This window comes from Chlamydotis macqueenii, chromosome 1 (genome assembly GCF_036417535.1).
Source record: "Chlamydotis macqueenii isolate bChlMac1 chromosome 1, bChlMac1.mat, whole genome shotgun sequence".
Classification (NCBI taxonomy): domain Eukaryota; kingdom Metazoa; phylum Chordata; class Aves; order Otidiformes; family Otididae; genus Chlamydotis; species Chlamydotis macqueenii.
The window spans coordinates 154,126,435-154,150,959 of record NC_141556.1 but is presented as its reverse complement, the minus strand read 5'-3'; positions in this window follow the sequence as shown (position 1 = coordinate 154,150,959).

Sequence of the window (24,525 nt, the reverse complement as noted above, 5' to 3'; positions counted from 1 at the left end):
TATTTTCTTAAAGTAACTACTGGTTTTGTGTATTTGCAAATAATTACATGGACTCCAAGAAGACGGCTCAGTTAAAGACTATGCTGTGCTAAAATAATATCACAAGGGGAACAACCTTTAGACATACCATATTAATGCAGTAAATGAGAGCAAAAGGCTTTTAAAGACTGAAAAGTAACCTACAAAAATTCACAGAAGGACTCAGGTTCACAGCTGTGTCTTTGAGCTGCTTGACAACTGTTTTTACTGCTTTATGACTCTTGTAGGCATCTGAAATGCCATGGTAACTATGATTTTATGGATAAACTTACCCTAAATATCTGCCGCTAGTTTCACCCTGAATCAACTGCAACCTGGAAGCTGGTAGACATCTCACTGATTCTAATTACTCATTAATCATACTGCCTCTCATCTCACTGCTGGGGTCTAGTCTGGAAGATGCTGTCAGCATTCAGGTACCCAATGGACAATATAGAGTAACTGTGCAGGGCATGCTGCTGCTGATCACAGCATCTCATACCGCATGTGGGAAATTCCTATTCACACTCATACAATACTAGGTCTGACAATGGAAGCGAGTATCTCAGTCCCTGTTTTTCACGTGTGGTCCCCATGACAAGAATTTATGGCCCCATGGATCTTTCCAAGGGTGTCTGGAAAGAAAGATCTGAATCTGTCTGAAGTTGGCATATTCTGGATGCAGAATACATGTAAAGTGAAAATGGAGATACGTGATGAGTCCATCCCCAAACACCTCAAGAAGGTATTTTTTCTCCTCAGGATCCATGCAGTTTCCTTTGCAAGTAGCCTCACCTTGTTGGGTGTATGCATTATATGTCCACATGTATTGGTTTGGGGATATTGCTGTAGGAACATCTCATATCTAGACCCAGTAATTTCTGCATTACACCCAAATGAGCTTTGGGCAAGGTTGAGGCATAGCCCCACATGTGCAGAAACAGCACTGTCAGGCCTCTAGTGGACTCTGCAGCAGAGACTCCAGAGATTCAGCTCACCCCAGTCTCGGGCAGCAACAGAAAAAGGATTATCAGAATTACCACTTTGCCTTTTACCTACCTAAATTCCATTTACATCTTGTTCTAAAGTGCTTTGTGTCTGTCTTTTACAAAAAGCTGTGGGATTAAAAGACCGTGGGATTTATGAATGAAAACCACTCTGTATGAGTTAGGCTATTTAAGTTATTTTTGGTAATATGTCTGTGCCTTGTCCATAACTGTCCCCCAAGATGTTAGTGCTGTAGTCATATGGCAGAGAAACAGGATGCTTTAAAAATAAAGTAATAAATACTCAATTTTCTAATCTACAAGCTTTCAACACATTTATAGCAGTCATTTTCTTGCCCATTCTACTCATGTTCTTATTAACTAAGCAGCAGTCTTTCTTGGAAGTAAATATTTTCTTTTAATAGCACATACTACCACCTGCTGTAAGCAACTGAAATTGCCTTTGCAATTTTGAGCTTTTAAAGCTGCATAAGGCAGCCAGTCCTAGATTTAAAATACAGCTAGACTATTGACATCCCTCTGATGCTAATTTAATTATCTATTCATCCAAATATTTTCTGACCATAGAAGTTTCTTAATTATATATGATTTGTAATAGCTGGAGCTTGACTGTCTCTGAGACGCATTAGGAAACAGTTCTGTTGTAGATATGAAACTGATAGTACATTATTTCAATAATAACTATGAAGATTCACCATTTCCAAATACAGAAAATTCAGTTAAGAAATGAACATTTGCTCCAGGGTGAGAAGAAGTTTTTTAATAAATCAAGCCATGAGGGATCAAAATATCACAATATAAATTATTACAATATTTATTGTCTTACTCAGTTGCACATTTGACTCAAATGAAAGCTAAGATTGTTCAGGAAATCAAGACATCTCTTCATGACTTGCTAGAAGAAGGATACTGTAGGGGCAAGGGACAGATTCTATATGGCTATTTTAATGTCTGTCTCTCTGTTTTCTTCCTGGTATATTTGTCTGCCTCCAATTAAGAAGCTGAATTATGTGTAAACAACTCTTTTGCCAAATCCTCAGCAGACATAAATCCATATAAGTGCTATCAAGCCAGTGGCTTAGGTTGTTTGTCACAATCTAGAAAATGGTCTCTTATGTCTACTCAAGATTCTGGAGAAAAAAAGATGGGATTAAGTTTAACAGACAAGAGAAAGAAGGCAGAAAGAAGTTTATGTTGTATCAATAAGTATGCATGTCTACATATAGTACTTACTACTACATTAAAAAGTACGAGTACAAAATAAGCTAATAAGGAAAGTCAAGCACATTGTCCTGCAGCACACCTAGTTTCTGTTCTAGATTCTATAGGTTGCTTTTCATCGAGAAACAATCACAGTCATCTTCTCCCTGCTGCCAATCTTTCCAGCACATGGCTGCCTTGCAGTGTGTAGAGTTTTCTCTCTTCTCCATCCATGCAGGGAACCTAACTCCAAACCAGCCGCAGGCTGCCAGGCGGTGATGCAGAGCAGAGTCATCTCTTTGCTGAGCTGAACCCAGCCACAGGCTTATTTTACTCTTCCGCCTGGAACTGAAAAAAAACAGAGGAGCAGCTGAGGGAACTGGGATTGTTTAGTCTGGAGAAGAGGAGGCTGAGGGGAGACCTCATTGCTCTCTACAACCACCTGAAAGGAGGTTGTATGGAGGCAGGTGTTGGTCTCTTCTCCCAAGTAACTAGTGATAGGATGAGAGGAAATGGCACTCCTCTCACTCTTTTCTCCCTTTGTCCAGGTTGACATTTAAGGTAGCCTCTGGATACTTTTTTCTTGGAGATTTCAGGTGCCATTTCAGACATAGCCTCTCCAAAACTGAATGCCTTCTCTTTTTTTACCTAATATCTGTGTCCTGTTTTTCTTCTCCCCCCTGCCCCAGTATTTATAGACTTCAGATCTTTCACTCATAACCATTATCTTGCTAGACTTGATTGATTTCCTCACAGTTTAGTAACTCTCAAAGCTCCCCTTTTCTACCTGTTACAATGTCAAAACATTTTGCCATATGTTCATACATCGCTTTTGAAAGCCCCGTTGCCTTTCTCCTCAGAGCAGAGCTTACCAAGTCTTTTTATCTGAGCACCACCACCAGCAGCAGTAGTGCCAGTAGGTATCATCCCTGAAAAGATGGTGGAACACCCCTCACTTGGGACTTGTCCAATCTGAACATTGCAGAATACTGTATGTGTGGCCTAGGATCCACTGCACCAGGTACCCAGAGCTCTTTCCTTCCTGTGAACGTCTGTTGGTGAATGAGGAGAGGAAGGGCTGTCTGGGTTGGCTTTACTTGCATCTCCTCATTAGTCAGAGTTCCTTCAGTGTCACACTGTGAGTCACCTTTGACTCAGAATTAGCTTAATAAACTGAAAGATTTGAGAAAGAATATATGCAAAGAGGCTGCTGGGGGACTCCAGGTGATTTGTGCTCCTTGTCACCCTCTGAGATACTTCTGTCAATAAGACATTTCTATGGAAGAATAAAGTATGCCTGTAAATTTCAGGCTGCCTAATACAGCTAAGGAAACTTCTTTTTAGGATAAGCTGTAATGGAGCTACTGGCCGTGCCTCCCTTCCCTAGCCATTGATGACAATAATTCTTACCTCAGCTTTCTGATCTCCTTTTTGTGGACTCTTTCCCCATTTCATTATTGATCTGTCTCTTCACAATCTGTTTTTGCCCCTAAATTAATTTCCTTCCTTTTTTTCCACTCAATCTTCCATAACCATATTTGAAACACATGTTTTACAATGACTCTTTTATCTTAAACGCTAATCCTAATACTATCTGCTCCCTTAATACCTGTCCCATATTTTGACTGCCTTAACCTGGGAATAGACCATGTGTTGTTCCACGATGCACAAGGCAAGGCAAGGGAAGGCAAGGCAAAAGAAAAAGACTATAAAACAACAGCCAAGAAATCCCAACATGTTCTTTGGGTGATGGAAGTTAAGCAAACCTCACTTCTGCTTTAGTGATTGCCTCTCGCTTACTCTAAAAAATCCCTGCACCTCTGGAGAGATGCCATACCTCTTCAATAGGTCATTTCCTGTCATCTTGTTGCCTCTTAACAACTGTAATGTTTGTTGAGACATGTCTCATCTTGAAGCATTTTCCTTCCCTTTCTACTCTATTTGTAGGTGTCTTATAATTTATGAGGCACATTTATGCAGGTGCCTCATAAACTAAATATTTTAGTATTTGTGGGTACATGTGTTTGATAACACTTCAGTGCCAGTCCATCTTCTTTTCAAGCAAGTACAACTTCCTTCATTGTCAGACAAATACATGTGCAAGATCAGTCTAGAAGATCTCTCCTAGTAACAATCTTTCTGTCCAAATCTTTTTATTTTTCCTTTTATTTTTCTTTATTTTAACAAAAACATATTGGAGAATAGATTACCTGCATTCCAGTTTTTATTGCTGCTGTTTCTGTTCTGCTGAACTCCGCAGGTTGTCTCCAAAAATACTGTCTGACAAGGAAATTGCTTCCACACTGTTTTGTGCTTTCACCCACAAGAATCTGTCAATCAAATACACAAAAAATTGATTGTGCTCTAAACTAAACAAAGTAGTTTGATCACAGCTAGCATAAAACGGTACCACTCAGTCAAAGTAAATGGCTATACCAGGTTGACTTTCATAAGTTAAAGGCTTGGCTCAAGATGTTGCATGTGTATAAAGATGTCCAGAATAATCCAGGCATATTGGATGTGAAAACTAATTTTAAATTTTAATCCAATCCTACACACACTTAAATACATGCCTTTTAAATATGAATTTAAAAATACATTAATCAGTAGAATGCTTAAAATTAACCAGATGTATACGCAGTTGGCAGGATGAGAGCAACAAAAATGCTACAAGCCAAAGCACTGAACTCCTTTACCTTTCTTGATAGCCTCTGATCTTTCATCTACTACAAGTATGACACGTGAATGAAATCCTTTGCTCTAAATGCACTAACCGACATGGGGGTTTTTGCTTCTGATGATTTGACTTAGCATAAACAGCAAATGCGTTTTCAGCAATGAAAGAGCAATGTATCTTCAGGCTCTTTGAAATGCAGAAAACAGAAAAGGTCAGTTCTTATTGCAGATGCACTGCTTCTTCACTGATGATACCATCAGAAGAAAAGTGGTGCTCTTCTCAAAAGACAGCATTTTGATACAAACCAATGTCCTTCTAATTTAAAAGAAGTACTTATATAGATGTACAAAACCATAAAAAAGATTAGTATCTAGGTATGTTTATCTTATTTTTTAATTTCCCTTTTATTAAAATGTCATTTCTATAAACACAACAATCAGCATCATGTTAAAGAAACAGTGAATTCCATTGCATGTCAGGCTGGAGCCACACCAGTAGGCTTGCTGTGAAGTGCTAACTGGGTTGAGTCCTTTCCGAGAGATGAATGGAGTAGCTGTGGATTACTATCACCCTTTATCACCAACAGTGATGTGAAAACTGAGATGCTGCTCTCCATATTCAGTAGCAGGAGACAAAAAGGTTTTTAAGGAAGGGTACCAAGGAACTTAGAAAGCTTTAGTAGCTTTTGGTAGCAATTAAATAAATAGGTCTTCCAGGATTGCAGTGCTAATTAGAGGTCCCTAAACTCTGCCTAAGGTGAGGTTATAATAGCTAAACCCCATTTTCCAGCTTTAACAAAATGAGGATAACAATGTGCCCATATGTTAAAGGACTTAGAAAACATGAATGATATAAGGTCCAAATTCCCACATCATTAGAACTACTACAAATTAGGAGTTAAAGACCAGACTGTACAAGCTGATGTCTTTCATACATGGATTTTCTAATTAAATGTTTCTCTCCTGTAGTGCTGTAGTTTATACTCTGGTCTTGTTCACTGCTGCACTCGGGAATGCTGACTGATAACTCAAGAACTGTGAATTCAATACTTCATTCATTTAATCTTTACAGATCCTAGGCAATCATGATAATTTCAAAAACATAAAGAGTAGTAGCTTTGCTTTATTTCTGTGCCCAGGAAGTTAAAGTTATGTTGCTCTGGTGGATTTTGTGCAGTTATACGTCAGCTGAATTTTCATGTACAAATGTATTCCCTAAGTTGATTTATCAGAAGACTTTAAATGTCAACTCAGTATTCATAAGGAATCTTTTGTCTGCATTAAGAGCCGGCTGCTCACAGTGATATTGGGTTACAGGGCACAAGAACAGCCAACTGAAAAAAAAAAAACCCAAAGTCATTGCTTGATTTGATTGTTATTCATTTTTAAGTACTTTCATTCAACTCTGATTGCTGTAGAATTTGACTGCTTTATGAGTGTCTTTAAAAGGAGACATTGACTTTTTATGCTGTCTTAAGTGCTAACAATCATCATTGTTGATGAACATGAACTCATTAATGTCTAAATCATTCACAGCACAGGGGTGTTTCTTTCCCCCTTGAGTTTGCTTTTTCTGGGACAATTAATTTTTATATTAGCTACTACATCTGTTTCCAATACCATCCATGAATTTTAGTTTATCCTTTGGATGACAACACTAAGTTTTGCACTGTAAAGGTGGCATTTTTTAATCAGGAGAAGACTTTTTAGAACCTCCCTTTATCCATAGAATTTTTTTTTTTATTCTTAAATCTATGATCTATAGCTCTTTTAACTTTTCCTTCAATGAAAGCTGCCATTATTAGTGTAAATAGCATTACACTGCGAACCACAGAGAAAACAGATATACTTCTCGAGCACAGGACTACTAAAACTGACAATATGACACTGTGACAGTATCAAATCATGTAGGAATAAGGTAGAGAAGGACGATATCATCATACCTGCTCTTATATTAATTTTGGATCCTGAAGAACAATTATTTTTTTAAATGCTTTTCAGTGACACATTATTGTGACCATTTGAGGAAAAGAACAGCAACGCCAAAGACTTGGGCTGAACCCAAGCCCTAAAGTTTCTAAGGAAGAAACTGCATTGTCCTGAGAAAAATGAATACTCTGAAACTGCACCAACAAAAATATAAGATGAATAGTTCTCCTACAGGGTTGGACAGTGCGGCATCCCTTCATCCTGCACAATACCCAGTAACTCCTATGAAGCACTGGAATACCACCTAAACCAAACCATACTTGAATCATAGCATTTTGATGGGAATGTCTGTTGATGATCAATTCACCCTTCCTATGCTGTGGGCTTGGCAATTATTTGGTTTATGGAACTAAAAGGAACAATCTGTGGAACAGTTTTTGGTCTATCAATCTGTTTTCCTCATCTTTGGCTCTTTCTGTCCAGGTAGAAATTGCCTTCTGATATGAGTAGTCTCCTTTTATTTCCACAGGATTTGGATTCACTGAATATTCATAAAAAGGATGTGATAGCATTGCATTTTCAGTGTCTTTCTTACTAAATAAAAATGACAAACAGCACCAAGTTATAGCAGACTGTAACGTAGCAGGAGTCTGCTAGGTTCCGAGAGTCTGCATAAACAAAGCAAATAAAAATGATAGCATTTACAAGAGTGGTGCACATCAGGAGACATTGTGTGCTGCAGCAATGCTGAACACATGTAGCTCTCTAAGCAACAGAATGAGATGAGAACAGTTTCAAAGAGTTTTGTGGATTACTGATTAGATACTTTGACTCCTAATTAAGTATTCGATTTTCCTGCGGCTCTTCACAGGAGCACTAAGCAGCAGACCAGAGCAGAGGAGGCAGGGTCGCAACCAAAGAAACTTGTTTCCATATTGCTGCACCGTGGGTGTCCTGACTTCATAAGAACATGAGAAAACTATTGGCATCTGAATTATTTTTATCACTTCTTTCCAGGATGAGTTCACAGACCCATTCTCTCATGGAGGCCAGTAATGCCTTCTATTCTACCTGGGCACCTGCTGTACCAGAGCTTGGACAGAGGAGTGGGCAGAGAGAGAGGGATATCAGTATTCCTTTGTGAAGTTTAGTTAGAACTGGCTGTTTGGTTCAGAAGTTATTAGATATGAATAGACACAGACACAGGCATTCACACTTTGATTGCTCAATGCTCATTCTTTTCAGGTAACTCGATTAAAAATGTGAAGGGACGCAGAGGAAAGAAGTAAATCATCTGCTTTCTGTATGAAGTGGTCTGACTCTTAACAAGTTGCAGCTCCCTTCAATTTGCCTCTGATTTCTCACTCTATGGTTAACATAAAATTCTCTTAGTGAGGGAAAAAAAGAAAGAAACAAGTCCCTGAAAAGCTGATTTTACTACACACAACAGCTAATGCGTGTAGCTTTTCTCTGAATTTATTACCAAAAAAGTGGTTGTCTTTCAAGTTCCATTAAATATATATATATATATTTGATGAATGTAGCCCCTTTTTGCCTCCTTCCTTCAACTTCTCCTCCGTTCTTGTAGAATTTCTGCTGTCTGTGTTTCAAGAATCCAAGGCTGAGCTCTGTTTGGGAAACCTGGCTCAGACTTCTGAGGAAATTGCTAAGTTGTGAAAAAGAGCTGTGGCAACATCTGTGGAGTGGAGCTGTGTGAGACAGGAAAGGTAAAATTACTGGTGGAGGTAGGATTAGTGAAACTGAGACTGTTAGTAGCTCAAGGAAAAAAAAAAATGCTAACGTGGAAAAGAAAAAACACTAAAGGAAGAAAGGGCAAGATGAAGTGAACAACTCAGGAAGAGCTGAGATCCAGAGAGAAACAGAGGCCAACCTTTGTAGCTTTACCTGACGCAGGATCCTCCTGACCTGACCTCATTGCCGACTCCCGCCTGGCTAGCAAGGAGTCTCCGAGTGTCATATGGGAATGGGTACAGATGTAGCACACTAAAGATTAGCCTACTTCTGTATTAGGTAGCTGTCTTCTATAAGTGCCAAGCAATGAATAATTGCTATACACTTTAAAGCTGTATATATTATGCTGTCATAGTCTCTTTGCAAATAGCTAAGGTGTCCAAAGTGCAGTTATATCAATTTATTACATTGATGAGGTAGTGACTCAGCCATGCTGTGTTTCTGTGGATGCCACCAAAATCAAAACAGGCCAAAAGCAGCTGGCTGCAGAGCTTGAAGGGGGAAAGACTTTTGAAGTATAGATTCTAAGAGGAAAGGTGTTAAATGATCTCTACTATCCATTGCATGGTCCAGCCTTTGAAATCTGGCTATTGGAGAGGAAATTCTAATTGTAACTGCTCAGCAGTGGTAATTTGTGACCAAGAAACTATCTGGAATGGATGGCATGTAGGCCCAACTGCAAGAAGGGGTTAAACTGGCTGGAAGCAGGAATGCCAGAGACAATGACTCCTTGCAAGGGACTGAAGTCTCTCTGGGTAAGGAGATAAGAAATAGCCTCAGCATTGCCTTGTAGACAATCCTGGAATGGGAGCACTCAGGGGCCCAGGCTCAGGGCCACATTTGGGCAGCAGAGCTGAGCTGGGGGATGGACCCATGGCACGGTTGAGGTGCTGCATGCAACAGCTCTTGGGATTGCTGTTGATGCAGGAATATATATGGAATCTGCTTGTGAGATATCTTTGTCCATGCAGAATTGCATATTGCGGTAGGACTCTGCCCAATGCTTTGTTCATTAAAATTTTCTTTTATATTTAAGCACAAATGTGTATTTAAGTCACCTTGAGGGGTACCATAAAAATTCCCCAACACTCTATATATCCCCTTTTCAGACTGGACCACTGAGCCTTTTAACATTTCCTGATCAGTCAGAAGCAATACGGTAGCTGACAGGTAAGCTATTGTCCCAGACTGAAACTCTGAGCTGACAGCTGGGAAACATATCTTCAACCAGCAGAAGGGCTGCAATGTGTGAAGTCTCTCTCCTGTGCTTGAGAACTGCACTGGCACTACAGTCGTCCTTGCGTCAGCCGCAGACCTCTCACTAGATCACATGGGCCAGTGACTAGGGTATTTATCTGGATTACTGTCTCAGTTCCTATTGTGATTTCTCCTTTTTTATATAACGACTCTATGATGTAAAACAAATAAAAAGCTTTGAGAGCAGGGACTGAAACTTCCCATGGTAAGTACATCATCCATGAATACAGGTTACAAAGCCATTGCAAAATCTGGCTGTTAACCAGTCCTTTTCAAATAACAGTTTATGTTCACCTAACTTTAGGAAGAATCCAAGCTCTGTGCCAGTGTTGCCTTAGATAAGTAAATTAAAAAAAAATAGTAAATTTATTCTGGTTAATAAAATTTTTCTTAATAGTGTTGCACTCAGTTTGTGGGGTTTCTAGAGGCCCCTTTTGGTATAACAGTCCATTTGTCAGGGTACCTACCCAGGCAATAGGATGTGTTGGGTTCAGTACAATACAACACTAGCACGGCCCTCCCGTTCCTGGGGAACACTCAAATAACAAACTGTAAATAAAATAGCTAAAATATATAGAAGGGTGAAAGCTCTTTCAACTGTTCTCCCAAAGCTTGGATCCATGCAGGATTATAAAATTCACAGGGCAAGAGATCTGAAGAGCCAAAGGGAATCAGATTTCACTTTGATTAACTTCTTTGGGACAGATGAAAACGCGATTTCTACTTTTGGCTTCCTGGGGTGTATGTTGACCATTTTGTTGTCTGAAAAAGACAGATTCATCACCCAGTGTGCAATCAGCCAATAATCACACACTCAGGAGAGACACTGCTCATTTATTTCAGGTTTGCGCAGGCCTGGGTGCTCGGTGGTCTCCCATAAATCAAGCACATCAAGCGGCACCCTCCACAGTATACTTATACACAAAACTTTTACATATTCAACTTCCTAAAACATATGCATTAATATTCTATTAAATTGGTCAGAGTCTCCTTGCCTAGCATGTAAATTAGTGCACATGCTCTGTTCTGTTACTTCACCTATTTCTTTTGAGTCGGTGGTGCAATTTGGGTAGAGGGTCCGTGAGTTGGTGGTTGTGGTCACTCCCACCAGAATTGCCTTCCCTCTAGTTTCTTCAGTAATTGGCACCAAATGCAAAGCATCTTCAAAACATTCTGATTAAATGTTCTTCTCAAGGTTTAATTGCACACATGTCCTTGGTTAAAGTATACTAAAACGTCATCTTTTTGAACCTCATATAATACAAGGTTTGTTTCCAAATTTCATTCAGGTCAGTAGAAAACCTTCTATTGTGATCTTCTTATTACCATGTTCCGGGAAATGGGTACGCACCCAGTAATTTGTTCGAGAAATTATTTTCATAGCTTGTTCTACCAATTTTAAATGTACATTTTCATTCCAAGAATCAGAGTGTCTTTCCTGGTTCCCTTTGGTTGTCTGACTCAGAAAAATTATAAATCTAACCACTGTACTTCTCTCATTACTAGCTTTTACAAAAGTAGTATACTTATGTAAATACCACAGAAACAGTACTAATATTATTCCTACAAAATAATATAAAAAATTTCTCCCTGTGTACAATCTAAATGTAAAATTGATTCAATATTAGTCCAAGTACAGTTCATTTATCTCTGCGTATTCTTATCTTCAAAGCTTGAACTTATTCAAGGTTCCATGTCACTGGAGGGGCCGCTTTTACTCTTGTGTGGTGGATCCAGGAACAAATTCCCTGAAGTTTCACAGCAGTGTTTGTTGTCAGTAATAGAAGATAAGGTCCCTTCCACTTTTCTATCAGTGGCTCTTCTTTCCAGGTTCATAAATACACCCGGTCTCCTGGCTTAAATGAATATATAGGTGAATCCAAAGGCACACGAGCTCTCAGTTGGATACACCTGTGGAGAGAAGTGAGAAATCTTGCCAAAGACAAGAAGTAATCACTCAAAATCTGATTGCCCTTAAGATGTACTTGAGATTCTTTTCCTGTTAAATTTACAGTGTAAGGTTTCCCATATTAAAGTTCAAATGGACTAACTCCTTCTCTAACCCTAGGGGTTACCCTAATTCTTTATAATGCTAAAGGCAAAACTTCTATCCACTTCATCTGGGTTTCTTGACACAATTTTCCAATTTGTCTCTTTATTGTCTGATTCATCCTTTCTATTTTTCCACTAGATTGCAGCCTCCATGGAGTATGTAAATCCCATCTAAACTGTAAAAATCTTGACACTCCCTGAACTATCTCTGCAATGAAATGACATCCTCTATCTGAAGTGAACCCTTCTGGTACTCCAAATCTTGGTATAATTAATTTCTTTTAACAGAATTTATACCGATTCTTCATTTTATTGCTGCGACATGGGAAAGCCTCAGGCCATCTTCAAAAAGTATCAACAATTGCCAATAAATATTTATATCCATTACAACTGGTAACTCAGAAAAATCAATTTGACAGTATTCCCCAGGCACAATACCTCTCTTTATCTCTCTGGGAGGGGATCTCCTTTGGATCTTAGGATTATTTTTGACACAAATTTCACATCGTTGCATAACACTTTTAGCAGTCAGTACCATATTGATTCTTACAGCATATATCTTTGTTGCTCCAATTAGAGCTTCAGTTCCCATATGTGTACTCTTATGGGTTCGCTCCATTAACTTCTTCATTATTTGTGGGGTACCACACATTGTCCAGTTGGAGTTACTCACCATCCTTCGGCAGTCTTATGCATTCCAATAATTCGGCCAACTTACTTTCTTCTTCCATACATTTAGGGGCATCAGTTTTTAAAGTTCTTTCTGGGACTAAGGCTGCTACAGTTGTTGAAAGAGCTATTCTTTTCACAGCCTCATCTGCTTTTCTATTTCCTCTAATTACATCAGTTTCTCCAGATTGATGTGCCTTGTAGTGTATCACTAACTGCCTCAAGTAATTCCATAATCTCTTTGCTGTATTTTATAGGATCCCCTTCTGAAGATAACAATCCTCTTTCTTTCCAAATTGCACCACGAGCATGTATCACTCAAAAACATATTTTGAGTCCGTATAGGCATCAGTCCACTTTCCTTCTGATTATTCCAGAGCTCATATTAAAGCAATTAATTCAGCTTTCTGAGCGGATGTGTTCACTGGCAGTGATTTTGCCTCTATTTCCTCTTCTAGAGTGATGACAGCATATCCAGCCTTCTGTTCTCCCTTCATTACAAAGCTGCTTCCATCAGTAAACAGCTCCTTGTCAGGATCCTGTAAAGGAGCATCCTTCAGGTCTGAACGACTGGAGTATACCTGTTCGATAGTTTATAGACAATCATGAGCCATTTCTTCTTTTTCATCTAATGATGCCAGATTCAGAGTACTGGACCCTTTAATTACTATATCCTCTTGTTCGAGCAATATTGCTTCATACTGTACTGTCCTGCTCGGGGATAACCAATGATGTCCTTTCTGCTCCAGTACCTCTGCAACAGCATGTGGCACATAAATAGTAATTTTCTGTCCCAAGGTCAATTTTCATGCCTCTTGTATTAACCGTACAGCAGCTGCCACTGCTCTCAGACATCCAGGCCATCCAGAGCTTACCTTATCGCACTGATTTGAAAAGTAAGCTACCAGTCTTTTCCTGTTTCCCAGAGTTTGTATGAGCACTCCCAGTGCCTGATGTCTTCTTCACATGTACATAAAGTTCAAAAGATTTTGTTAAATTTGAGAGACCTAAGGCAGAAGCCTTCATAAGAGCAATTTTTATTTCATCAAATCCTTTTCGGCATTCTGGAGTCAATTCCAGTAACTCTCCTGGTCCTTTAACAGCTTCATACAAGGGTTTGGCCATTAATCCAAAATTAGGTATCCACAGGCGACACCATCTGGCCATTCCCAGGAATCTTCTGAGTTCTCTTTTTGATCAGGGGAAGGGCGATTTGACAGATCACCTCCTTTCTTATAATTCCTAGTTTTCCTTCTCCTTGGGATATTTCAAATCCAAGATAATTCACATTTTTCTGCATAATTTGTGCTTTCTTTCATGACACGCTATATCCCACTAACCCCAGAAAGTTCAATAGGCTGATAGTCTTCTCTTTACATTCTTCAATCATGTCTGCCCCCAAGAAGATATCATCTACATACTGTAACAAGGTAGTGGTGGCCTTCTTACCTTACCATTGCTCCAATTCCTTTGCCAATACATTACCAAAGATTGTAGGACTGTTCCTGAAACCTTAGGGGAGCACTGTCCAACACAACTGCATTTTATATCCTGTTGTAAAGCTTCCCCATTCAAAGGCAAACAGTTTCTGACTTTGTTCTTCTAATGGAGTACAAAAGAAGGCATCCTTTAAGTCCAATACTGTAGAACAGACATTCAAATCAACAATTGTTGTTAGCAAAGTGTACATCAGTCACTATTTGACTAATGGCTCTTAGATGTTGTACTAATTATATTCCTGTGAACGTGACTTTTTAACAGGAAAAATTGAGGTATTATATTCCAATCAACATGCTCGTAACAGTCCATATTTCAGAAAGTTATTAATTATAGGCTCCAGTCTGTTGACGCGGAAGTAACGGACACTGCTGACGACGAATATGATCAAGCAAATGCCAATTTATTGTTGATACATCCCGGTTAATATAGCCCTTCTAATTCCGTATCATGCACAAGCTCTCTACTAATTGGTTAACTATATCATGCACGCGCTCCTAGCTAAAATATGATTCGTTAAGTCTCTATGTTCACGCACACGGCTCTCTCCACCTGCACCCTGCTTCACGTTCAGCCCCCAGTCACGTATGCCAGCTGTTTTCCTTCTTCTCAAGGTTGCTTCGTTTACTTTCTCACAGGAAGCTTCATTACTTTCTCACAGGCAGCCTCATTATTTTCTCACAGGTGGCTTCAGTACTTTCTTACAGGCAGCTTCAGTACTTTCTCACAAGCGGCTTCAGTGATGTCCTTGAGGCCTGCTGCTCACAAACATAACAATTCCATTCAGTCTGGATTGTTCACTAAGTGCCCCTGGTACTCCAGGTATCCAACACCAGTCCAATACACGTCTCCAATTTCATGGGATATTGTTTTTGCCTTACTGGCTTCGCTCCTGGTTTCAATTCCACTCTCACCAATTCTGCCAGTTTAACTCTTCCAGGATTCTCAGGTGCCCAGACAAAAGGAATCACTGCATTCATTACTTCAGAGGAGGCTTCTAGTTGCTCTTCCTTACTTCCAGCACCTTTTGCCTCTGATAATTCCTGTAACATATATACTTGCTCCTTCCAGATATTATTTTGTGGAATATGTACTCAAAATTTGTCCTGATCAAAGGTTATTTGTGCTCACATTTATTTAATAAATCCCCTCCCATCAGAGGTAATGGACATTTTGGTATATACAAAAATTCATGTGTAAGTACTTTATTCCCAATTTCACACTTAATTGGTTGAAAGAAGGGTCTGATCTCTCGTTTTCCCATAGCACCAATCACTGACATAGAGAATTTGCTCACGGATCCTTTACAACTATTTAGCAGAGAATACGTTGCCTCTCTATCAACTAAGAATTTAACTGTCTCATTCCCCAGCTTAACTGAAACCAGGGGTTCAGCTGGGGAATCTAATTTCCCAACCCCCAGTCCCTGTCAATCTGTGTCTTCCATACCAATCATAAGTCTGTTTGTCTCTGGAACAGGTGCAGACGGGGATGCCCAATTAACTAATTGTTTGTTTGGGCATTCATTTTTCCAAAGTCCCTTTTTATTGCACTGATCTCTCCTCAAAGGAATTCTATTTCCCATATTTCCTCCTGCTCCTTGTCCTCTTCTGTGCCCTTGCCCTCTCGGAAAACCTCTTCCCTGAGAGGAAGTTTGTGCTTGAGCCAAGGCAGCTGCTAGAATTGCAGCATTTTGCTTTCTATCCTTCAATATATCTTTCTGTTTCTCCCTCCTTTCCAATTCTTCCCTATTGTTGTATACCTTATCTGCAATTTCTGTTAACTGAGATATTGACATTCCAGACATGCCACCTACTTTTTACAACTTTCTCCTCATGTCTGGTGCCAACTGCCCACAAAGTAGTGAAGATCATGCTATTAGCCTCATCCTCAGGATCCAAACCTTTCCATTTTTGTACTGTTTCGCATAGTCTCTCATAAAAGGCAGAAGGGTCCTCACTTTTACCTTGCACCACCTGATAGTTTTGCAAAGTTTCTAGGTACCCCGTGTTTTATTCTGTATAATATCATGATGACTCCCACCAGAATTACCTTTCCCCTAGTTTCTTCAGCAGTTGGCACCAAACACAAAGCATCTTCAAAACATTCTGATTAAATGTTCTTCTCAAGGTTTAATTGGACAAATGTCCTTGATTAAAGTATACTAAAATGTTGTTCTTCCGATTAGAGGTGATTAGGTGTCCTCTACTTGTTAGCTTATCACACACAAAGAACATCTTTGACTTAGTTAGTGTTAGCTAAGTTTCAGAGTTAGTCTTCAACAATTTTACTAGGAAGCAGTCCTGGGAAGAGGACTCACTTCATATTAGAAAGTGTTCACAGAGCGCTAAGTTTACAGCTGCAGTGAACAGGCTGGGCACCCACATCAGCATGATACCATGAAAGTGCTTAAATTTTTTGTACAAGTAACGGGAAACAGGTGGACCTTTTTTCTCTCTGCAGCTCTCCAGAGGCTGTTTAGTGAACTTAAGCAGTTCTGATCACAATTTGAAGCTAGAAACATATAATGCTGATGGGTCAACATTTAAGTTAGAAGGATATAATGGCAGAAATTATTTCTTCCTTGAGATGGTCTTGAAACTGTTCATAGTACATTCATGGATGTAAGACAGAGCATCTAGCCTGTTACCCTTGTACACATAAATTATTTCACACCATTTTCAGCACATACTGCCTAATGCCAGTGAGGGAACTCCTTTTTTTTTTTTTTTTTGCATTTAACTAACTTCCAAGTAATCCTGTCAAATATGTTAATTGAAACAGCCTGTCTCTCTTTCAACAGCATAAAAAAACAGACCTAGCACAGGATTCTGCAGGGTGCAACCCCACCTAAAAGGAACAAGTAGAAGATAAAAGGAAGGGGAGGGGTAAGGTTAAGCTCACTGACAACACAAAAATGTTTCTGCCTGAATAGTGATGAGCCAAGCTATCTATGCTGGCCACCTGCCTAACTATTTGGTTCCTGGCAGTGCTTCATTGCTTGTGGTGATCTTTGGAGAACTGTTACTCTACGAATGCTGCTAAATTATTTTAATTTTTATTTTAATTCTTGTTAGCCTTTAATATAATTGTAAAAGATAATTTGTGATTTTTTTTTTGTGTTGTCTGATTGCTAAAACCTGTGTGAGATAACAAATGAATGTTAAAATTCCTCATGGGAATTCTGGAATTTAGTCAAAGGGCAGACAACTGTGGGTGAAGCCTTACTGAACAGCAGCCACTGTTCTGCCACTACCCTTGCTGGACATTCACACTGATCACTTTAGTTGTGTCAACACAGCACTCTTCATCTCTCCTCAGCCTGCGTAAGAGGCAGCTATGGTCTTTTTTCCTGGCCTCTGGGCGTTCATTCCATTTTGACATTGCCTGTAATTGCATGGCCAACAGTGAACACATACAAGTCTTCCCATGAGCTCAAATTCCCACAGCAGAGCTCTGCCCATGCTCAGAGACCACAAAACCCAGGCACCTCTCAGTTTCCTCTCTGATCCTGAACATAAACTGAAGCTTAGCATGGATTTTCCATGGTCCCAAAGCTGCTCTCCGCTTCAGACACTCAACCCAGGCTCAATTCTTCATCCTAGACAGATCCATGGCACAGGCCTGCTACTACCATGCTGTTGTCCATAATGCTAATTGTTTGGCCTGGACCAAATAATATTTTTCAAAACAGTGATGAAGCACCAACTAGAAGGGCCTAGACAGGGCTAAGGGGGCAGCTTTTACATGACTAGCCTGTTTTAAAAAATTAGAATGTTTACTGTAAGAATGAGAAATAGCTGGTGGCTGACATCACAGATTAAAGAGCTGTAACTGGGAACCACTCCGTCTGTTTAGCATAGGCAGCAGAATGCAAGAAATGGTCATACAGTCTGCACCTCGTCCTGGGAACTGTTTATTTCTGCTGATCAAGTAAAACTTCTACAGTCCTTTTTCTAGATGGGGCAGGGAAAAGTCTGTGTGTAAGGCACATTCATATTGTAGCGGCGAGTTCGGTTAGCCTGGGGCAGTCTGTAGGTACCAATCCTATGACACTGTCACAGATTTCTGTCATCTTGCCTTCCCATCCATGTCTGGGATCTCTAAAAAATATTCCTCAGCATTGGCAAAGGTAAAGGAAGAAAAAGAGGTGAGGGCAGAAGAAAGCCATCATAAGCACCACATAAATATATATCTCTCTCCTATATATATACACACATATATATATGTCTGTGGACATCTACACATACTGTAGCAAGTTTTGGATACTCTGATTTAGAAAGACCCCTCCTCTCCATGCAATCGCTGGAGCTCACTCACATGCTGGACAGACCATTGTGCAGCGGCAGAAATCCAGAGCAGGGCCATGACCGAGCCACAGTCCAGCAGCCAAAACATGGGTCAAGAGTTCAGCACCCAGACACAACCACAGAATTGTGTAAGTCAGACCAGAATTCATAAACAAAGAAGACCCACCACAAAGCATGTGCATTCGTGCATGTTGAGACAAATACCATGTAATTCTAAATGCTTTTTACGCTAAAAGATAATGAGCTATGAGAGAAAATGTAAGCCTGATTTTGGAAAGGTTGAATTGGCCATGTCTGCCAAAAATACAGGTCAGGAAGGCAGGTTATCTGAAACACGTACAGCGGAATATTTTTCCTGTCCCATTATTCACTAAGACACAGGTCCTTTCCTAGTAGTAAGATATCCCTTTATATCCCCCAGTCTTTAAATATTACCTGTACTGCACCTCAGATACCACTTACTGAGTGTTTGCCAGGAATCTGTATGAGGTCTGTATACAGTACTTGGTGTGTTTATAAAGCTCTTCATCAAGCATAAGAATTTAGATATATCAATATAGAAAAAAAAAAAAAGTTTCTAGAGTTATCACATAAGTCATAAGAAAAAAAAATGCAAAACAGTCCAGAGGAGGGCCACGAAGATGATCAGAGAGCTGGAGCACCTCTCCTATGAGGACAGGCTGAGAGAGTTGGGGCTGTTCAGCCTGGAGAAGAGAAGGCTCCAGGGAGACCTTATAGCGGCCTTCTAGTACCTAAAAGGAGCTTATAGGAAAGATGGGGAGAAACTCTTCAGGAGGGCCTGTTGTGGTAGGATGAGGCATAATGGTTTTAAAACAGAAGGAAGAAGATTCAGACTGGATATAAGGAAAAATGTTTTTTCAATGAGAGCAATGGAACACTGGAACAGGTTGCCCGGAGAGGTGGTGGATGCCCCATCCCTGGAGACATTCAAGGCCAGGCTGGATGAGGCTCTGAGCAACCTGATCTGGTTGGAGATGTCCCTGCTTCTTGCAGGGGGGTTGGACTAGATGACCTTTAAAGGTCCCTTCCAACCCAAACTATTCTATGATTCTCTGATTCAAAAATTATATTTTTCTTTCTCTTAACTGTCTTTTATTTATTAACTTTGTTAATGTTGTTAATGAATGTTATCCCACTGCTCTGCCCTTGTTGCTGCTACAGCACCATGCAAGGCAGCCTGCTTGCAGCACCTGCTGTGTTTCAGTTACAGCTAGATAGAATCAACAAAATCGGTTATCCTGTTTATTTCTGTTTTGTGCATGCAAACATATCCAGGAGACCTGAACAATGTTACACCTGTCATCTTCATATTTATTCTTGACTTGAACAATCTTTAATTTCTTATTACCCCAATTACACTCAGAGATTTTAATTAAAATATAATAAAAATAAATCCAAGACATATTTCACTACAGCTGGTATAATCATATATGAGCATGTTTATAGGACAAACTGAAGCATAACACAAAGGTATGCAGACTAGCTTGAAACTGGATGAGTAACATCATTCTGCTTTGGCTGCACACAGGTCTGGTATTTAAAATCTCTAATACACTAGTCAAAAGAGGCTATGGCTGGGAAGAAGGTGCGGGAGAGCAAGGAAGAAAAAAGCAACCACAAAACCTAAACTGATACTAGCTGTGTTACAAGTCTATTGCTGTCTTTTACTTGAATACACTTATCTATCCACAAACGTGCACACATGACCCATTTATCCACTTGCTTTTGATCAGACCGTTAGTTCATCAGCTGCAGGTGTAAGATGCTGTTCTGGTTTTGTTAGTGAGGGGGGGCCTAAGGTGGTAGCTTCTGTAGGAAACTGCTAGAAGTCGCTCCCCTTTGTTCAGTGGACTCGGCCGGGCCTAGGGCAAACCCACTGCTGGCCAAGGCCGAGCCAATTGGTAGCAGAATTTTCCATGATAAAGCCTCTGCTATAACGTATTTAAGAAGGGGAAAAGAAAAAAAAAAAAAAGTAGAGAAGATGTGAAGCAGCTGAGCGGGGGCAGAGAGGGGGAGGCATGAGCCTCCTGGGCCTTGCAGGCCTCACCCTCTGGTCTCCTGCGGGGCAGCTGACTGGGCCTGACCCAGCTGCAAGAAGTGGAGAGCAGATGCGATGAGAATGAGCTGTAAAAAGATCCTGAGAGGCATCTGCCAGCCTGTTGTAAAGAATTTTTCTTGTGAAGAACGGCTGCAGACACAAGGTCAGTTCAGAAAGAGGGGGAGGAGTAATGCGGCTCCTGGCCAAGATTCCCCCGACACCCATGGTGCAGCCCATGGTGAGGCAGGCTGTCCCCCTGCAGCCCATGGAGGTCCATGGAGGAGCAGAGATCCACCTGCAGCCCATGGAAGACCCCACGCCAGAGGAGGTGGAGGCCTGAAGGAGGCTGTGGCCCATGGAGGGCCCGCACCCAGTGGAAGAGATGACCCACGCCGGAGCAGTTTCACGAAGGACTGTGGCCCGTGGGAGGGACCCCACGATGGAGCAGGGGAGGAATGCGAGGAATTCTTCCCCCGACAACAAAAGAGCAATGTAAAACAATGCGTGATGAACTGACCGTAACCCCCATTCCCTTTTCCCCCCTGTGCCGCTCGGGGTGGGGGAAGGTAGTAGAGGTAATGTTAAGCCCGGGAAGAGGGAGGGGTGGGGGCAGGTTATCTTGTTCCCTGTCTCGTTCTCCTGCTAGATTTAGAAATAAATGAATAGTTTTCCCCAAGTCGAGTCTGTTTTGCCCGTGACGGTAACTTTAAGGATTTCTCCCTGTCTTTATCTCAAACCTTGAGCCATTTTTCTTATATCATCTCCCCTTAATTTCTCGGAGGGTGGGGGGAGTGAGAGAGAGAGATTGTATAGTCTGGTCCCGATTGGGGCTGAACTACGACAGATGCGGAGGCTGAAAACATGGATTTGAAAGAACATGTTGCCTCTGGTTGCTGCTGTACAAAGCCTGGTGAGGAAAGGCGGGCTGTAGTGTATCAGCTGCAGGAGGAAGCTGCCATGTGCAAGAAAAATGTACAGAGAAATTCTTCCTCTTCCTTCGATCCTCACTTGCCCCCAGGGACTTGAACTGTGGTTTGGAGTACTGTTTATGTTTGTAAAGTTTACCGTTGCAAGAAAGAAGTTGTTACTTAAGCACTCCCAGATCAAGGCTGGGCAATCAGATGGAAGCGGTTAAGTTACTGGAACCTGCTTTCAAAAGTGATACAGCTATATGTCGCCTCAAATTGAAAGCAATCTCTTTTGTTCTCTCCGATACGGCTATTATTTAAACACTTAAACACAGTGCTTAGAGAGTTCTTTCCACTGATCACGAGACTTTGAACAACCTTGATGTTCATGTTCAGTATAACTCAATTTGGTTTATGCTTTGGTTTTTTGGTTTTGTTTATTTGAAGGGCTTGTTTGGTTTTCTGGGGTTGTTTTTTGTTTTTTTTTTTTTTTTGCCTATGGACTCACTAGTTTATTATCAATTTCACAGTACAGAATTACATAAATTCTATGGTTTTCCTTCAGGTTAATGTGTAGCTGTCAAAATTACACTGATAAGAGTGTTAGCTATACTCATACCTGTTGTATTGCAAATGAAAAAAAAAATCCATTAAGTTTACAATGTATAAGATGTCATAATTTGACAGTTTGTCCATCCACAAGACACCAGAAATTAGACTGCGAACTTCAGTTCAACCTGACTGACAGAATCACTGAACAATTGAGGCTGGATGGCAACTCTGGAGATCATCTAGTCCAACTCCTCTGCTCTTGAAGGGTCAGATAAAGCAGGTTGCTCAGGACTGTATCCAGCTGGGAATGTTGCCAAGGATGGAGACTCCACAACCTCTCTGGGCAACCTGTTCCTGTGTTTGATCACCCTCACAGTAAGGAATTGTTTTCCTAGTTTTTAACAAAATTTACTCTATTTCATTTGAAGCCCATTGCCTCTTGTCTTGTACCTGGGTTGCTGATGACAAGCCTTTGAGCCTGGCAGTTCAACCAGTTTTCAGTCCACCTCCCTATCCATTTATCTAGCCCATACTTCACTAGCTGTCTATGATAATATTACAGAAAACAGTGTCAAAAGCCTTCCTAAAGTTGAGAAAAAAATCTAATGCTCTCCCTTTGTCCACCAAGATACAACAAACCACATAATGCTAGACAAATTTTAAAAAATTAGATCAGAATCACAAGTGCTTCTAACAAAAAAAACCCTTCTACCTGAATCTATCTCAAAAGGTTAATCTGAACTCTACAAAAAGTTATAGCAATATCATAGTTTATCTTTTCTAACTGATTAGTACAACTCTACATGGAACCAGACTATGTAAATTTGTTATATTCTGGGAAAGGTTGAGGATGAGAGTGTGGAATACACAATCCCTCACACCACACACCCTCATTTTGTGTGTAACAATCTTTCTTTTTTCCCTGGTATGTTATTTCTGGCAACTTCAGTCCTGAAAACTGTATTTTACTTTGTATAATACATGACACAGGAGAAAATTGAACTCTGGTTTCATAGTTTTACATACTTGTGCTACCATCAGCATTAACAGAAGAATGACTTTAAATATATTTAGTCACTAACATAGTGACAAATATATGTGTTGAAACATTCTTGTTATGTCAGTTTTCAAATACAATTGCGTGCTAAGGCATTCTACATCTTTCTATGTTCTGTGTAAGAAAAAAAAAAAGAACATTAATGCTTGCAGTTTGAACTTGAAATTATCCCTTATATGTTCTTTCAAAATTATCTTCCCCAAAATTACAAAGAAAGGAAAAGTTACATCTGTTGAAAACACATCAACAAGATGCTAAATATATTTTAGCTAAAAGAAAATAATTTCAAGACAGATGCCTTTTAATTTCCTTACTTCTAGAAAATAACATGGAAAAAAAAATTAAATATACCTACAAGCTCCACCTTCACTGTTAGATTTGTATAATAATTCAAACTTACAGCCTGCTTTCTCATTCCTATCCCCTCATAGCAAAAAGTAGTACAGTAAAATTTTATAGACCCATCTACTGTTTTGTGGTACAACAGCTGTTACCAGCTGGAGATGCTTTATGCTTGGTTGAACTAACGACGTTAAAAAGCATTTCCCTAGTCACCTTCAAAGGAACATTTTTTTCTCCTTTTCAAGAAATTTTATGACTTACAACTTCAAGTCTCTCTTTAGAAAGAATTCAAACTGAAATACCTATGGATTGGAAAGATTAAATGACTGAGGTTTTTTTACCAGAAGGATTGAAACAATATTATAAAAAAGTGTGTCAACCTCACTGACAAACTGAAGAGCTTTTTAAAATCTCTCACTAGATCATTAAATTGAGGTGCCATAAACAGAATAATACACCTTATCTGTCATTTACTGTAGCTGATAGAGGTTTTGACATCTTTCTTTTCACCTGAATAAATGGACCTTCTGCTTTTCACAAATATTCATGTCAACTCTTTCAAAACATACAGATGTACTATTTCAGGGAAGAGTAATTAGGAATTGAGCAACAGGGACCACACAGTTTTTAAGTGTTTCACCGAACAGACATACTATGGTAAAAATTTAAAAGATTCTCACAGTTTTTGAATTCAGTCCTGGAAAGAAGTTCACATCCAGTTGCGGGGGTGGGGGTTGGACTATATGACCTTTAAAGGTCCCTTCCAACCCAAACTATTCTATGATCCAAGCTAAATGTAAAATAAATATCAGAGGGACAAGGAAAGGGGGCTTTGTGAGGGAGTGAGGATCTCCATAAAGGAGAGAAGCAAGGAAGCTGAGTTTCCTTTGTTCATTCAATCCCCTGTAGTATCTAGAGATGCAAGCAGGGTGCTCCACAAGGGGAAGTACACTGGGATCTCAGGGGACAGCATGGCAGGCATGAGGCAGTGTTCTCACCAACAAATGGCACAGTCCCACCATAGAAGTCCCACCTGAGAAGATGAGCAAGTAGGCCCAGTGATGGTAAACTTGGTCAGCTAGTGATGGCTAGGTAAGATCATAATGATGAAGTAGGTTCAAATCAAGCCAGGAAGTCAAGTCAGTGCGTGAGGATTGGGATCAACTAGGTACATGGCCAAGCACAGCTGCAAGATAGCTATGGTGAGAACTAAGACTAGGGACCTGAATTTAAACACAGC